This window comes from Perognathus longimembris, chromosome 2 (genome assembly GCF_023159225.1).
Source record: "Perognathus longimembris pacificus isolate PPM17 chromosome 2, ASM2315922v1, whole genome shotgun sequence".
Taxonomy (NCBI): Eukaryota; Metazoa; Chordata; class Mammalia; order Rodentia; family Heteromyidae; genus Perognathus; species Perognathus longimembris.
The window spans coordinates 81,406,274-81,409,977 of record NC_063162.1 but is presented as its reverse complement, the minus strand read 5'-3'; the positions used below and the strand labels follow the sequence as shown (position 1 = coordinate 81,409,977).

The following is a 3,704-nucleotide window of genomic DNA, read 5'->3' as shown; positions in this document are numbered from 1 at the left end:
TTCTAACTCATCCTCTCCTAGGACTCCTCAGTTTGTTATAAGACTTACATGAGCCTCTGATTTCTTTGTTGCCATTAGAATGCTTGATGTCTCTTGGGGGGGGGGGGGGAGGAGGGTAGGGGTCTTACTAAGCTGCTTGGGCTGGCCCCAAATTTATGACCCTCCTGCCTCAGTCTCCTGAGTAGCTGAGCTTACAGCCATGTGCCACTACGCCTGGCTCAACACAATTTGTTTTTCTTCTGTAAAATGACCATGGAATCCACCAGGTCCCCAGGTCCAGGAATCCAAGTTCTTAGTACATGATTTGAAACGGGAAGAAAGCTTTCCTTTAGCTGGTAAAGGTCACCACAGATCAGCTCTACTAATGTGTGGACAAGCAGGGGAAGTAAAGGAAGAGGAAAAGTAGATTTTCATTTGACTTTGGACAAAGGCAACAGATCCCTGATACTGAGTAGCACTCAACAACACCTATGGGCTAACCAGGAACAATTGAGAGAAAGAAGGAAGGACTCTACCTGAAATCTTGCCCATGATGGTAGTTCTGCTATCCTTGCACTTCTATTGAAAAGCATAGAGAGGGTGTTGTCACTCTCTCACTAGTTACTAAAGAAAACCCATCCTTTCTAGCAGTTTCTATTTGACTTCCAGTGTAGACTCCAGGTAACCTTGATAGCTGCACATTATTTGCAGGGAAGTATGTACAAACAGATTGAAAAAGAACAGAAAAGACAGGAAGAGGAGGGCAAACGGATAAAGAGAGGGAGTCACTTATTAAACTTGGCCCGAAAGATGCTGCTAGCATCGCCCCTCCAGCTCCATGAAGTCCCTGGTGGCGGCGTGGCTCCCTCAGGGCTCTCAGAGGTGGTGTCTGCTGAGTTACAGCTCAGCGCACTGGTTCCCAGGCTCTTCAGAAGAGGAGAGCTCCCAGGTGCTGTTGTTTTGCAGCAGCGGCTCGTTGCCTTCATCACTGCCCTGTTCAGGGATGCTGCCCAGGCTGCCACTAGCACTGTTATGTTTTTGAACTCCACTGGCTTTACGGTACTCAGGGATGAATAAGGCAAGCAGAAAAGACACCAGATCTATGCAAGCCCCAAACAAAAATAGTGGGCCTGGGATGAGTGATTCTTGTAGGGCTCCATCGTCAGAATGCAGTTCTGGGCCGAGCTCGCTGAGTTCAGCATGGAACATGTAGAATATTAATCCATACAGAGCTGGTCCCAGCCATTGCACAGTCCCCGAATTCCAGTTATGATCCCCTGAGCAAGTCCTTGCTGATCTGACTCTGCATTCCGAGATACCAGGGCGCTGACTGACGGCTGGGAATGTGATGCTGGACGTGGCGGCCACAGTCCCTGCTGCCCACATCATCCAGGCCTCAGATCCAAAGCCGTACCAGGCCAATTGGAACATCTGGAAGCCCAAGCCAAGCAGGACAGTATTCTTATTTCCCAGTGACCTCATCAAAATGTTGAGAAAGATAGTCTGAGCCACAATAGACAGAATTCCTACCATGGCTATGAATGCTGCAATTTTAACTGATCCAAAACCCAAGGGAGAGTATGAGGCCTTGAGTTCAAGCCCCAGTTCTGGTACAAAAAGAGGGTGAGAAAGGGGTTATGGAAAAGAATGCTAGGCTTTCCTTATGTGTTTTGGTCAAGTGAATGGACATTTAATATGTCTTTTCTTATTGAGCTTTTAGTAACAGAAGGTGAATAACATAAACAGTTCTAGGAAGCCAAGGAAACAACCTAGCAGAGAACAGAGATGTCACAGAAATGAACAGAAATCCCTGGGTGTCAACTGTACAGCAAGTCCGAGAAAGCAAGGTTCCCTGAGAGAGAGGAGAAGGATGAGAAGAGATGCTTACAAGCAAATGAGAAGAGCCTATTGTACGTGTATAGGGTCACAGTGAAAGAGTTTGGGATATCACTGTCCATTTGGATAGTAATGAGGATCAAAAGGCAGACTTACATCTGTGCAAAACCATTGCTGACAAAGGAAATACAATAAATGACAAGTTATAGCAATAAAGGAACAATGAAAAAACTTATTAAATAAGACACTGATTTAAACAAATTGCAGTCATGGAGGAGGGTATTTGTTTTATATGCAGAAGGGGACTTAATGAACCATGTTTTTGTTTTCTATGAAAAAACATTAAGGGATAATAGATATAATCTGTCAGTCTAATAGAACCAATAGTAGTGCAATTTATTTAAAGTCATATTACTTAAGACAAGTTAGAAGAAGGAGCTAAAAGGCTCTCAGCCATGGTATAGGAATAAAGGTACTGAAGAATTACAGATTTACCTGAAGGAAATGTTGGGAGTTTGCATACTGGTGCAGTTGGAAGAAGAGCAATAATGGAATAGAATATTGTAAAGTCTCTGATCTAACCAAATGAAATTTGGCAATGTGGTAATAGAAACATAATTTGAGGGAGAATGACCAAAGATGTTGATTTACCAACTATTTAAAATAGTTTATAAAGGATTGCACTAGTTGGAAGTTAATGAATGGTGACCCGGAAATTTTATATTCGTAGACCAGGTGTGCTGTTTTTCCAAGTCCAAGTATTATGAATTTGTAAGTTTTTTCTGACTGGATTTTGATTGAGATAAATTAATGAAAATTATTGATTGAATGGAATCTTTTGACAGAACATACAGTCCAAAGGAGAGTTGAAGGGGATGTAATAATGCCAACTTGTAACATGTGAACCTTGGAATAGGGGGTGTGGGGCTGGAAGAGATGGGGGAGAATGATGAAAAGGGTGACATTAACCAAGATATGCTGACATATTGAGTGGAAAATCCTTTGTATAGCTACTTAAAGATAATTTTCAAGAGATTCTGCCTCAAAATGTACAGTGCCAAAGAAGAAAATGGAGTAAATGCAAAAAAGACAAGTAGGATATAGGTATTACTCTATCTATAGAACCATATTCTTATTTTATGGTGTTGCTGGAAGATATGAAGGCATAACCCCTTTGATTCACACTTTTACAGAAAGCAAAGCTTGAGAGAGACATAAGAACTACCAAGTAAGCACTATTTGCTAGTACAGTGTGCACAGAAAGTGGATTCATGATATACAAAGTCAGTACACATCTCTATAGGCAGCATAAATGGTGGTTTAATTATTCATTGCCACTTGAGCAATGTGAATTGCTTTCAGTTAATTCAGTGATGGAATCAAATAACTCTACCACTGACATGTATTTGATATGTTAATTAGAACATTAGCAATATGTAGCTTTGCATTTAAAAGAGAACCATCTAACCACAAGCATGTATTTCAATCCTAGAAATCTGTGTGTAAGCTAACTCAAAACACCATGCCTGATGGTTTCTAGAGTCTGCAGATCAAAACAAAACTGGATCAAGTTTTTGGTTACTCTGACCATAATATGGGTATGAGTCTTCGCAAGAAAATCAGTTCTTCATAGAAAGACTGGTATGATAATATGAATAAAATCTACATAGATCAAAGAGGAGACATATTTTGAGCAAAATTGAACATAGTCCCTGTATTTGTGGATATGGGATAACACTTTTATAAATGATTAGGGTAGGACTGTGTGTTTCTATTTCTGTGAGGCTTATTTTATTTTTTTTTCAAACTTTTATTATCAAACTGATGTACAGAGAGGTTACAGTTTCATACTTTAGGCATTGAATACATTTCTTTTTTTTAAGTTTTTA

General features: G+C 40.6%; 1 pseudogene; it reads right to left on the bottom strand.

Moving 5' to 3' along the window:
- Positions 1-876: 876 nt before the first annotated feature.
- LOC125345770 lies at positions 877-1,546 on the bottom strand (annotated as a pseudogene).
- Positions 1,547-3,704: the final 2,158 nt, after the last annotated feature.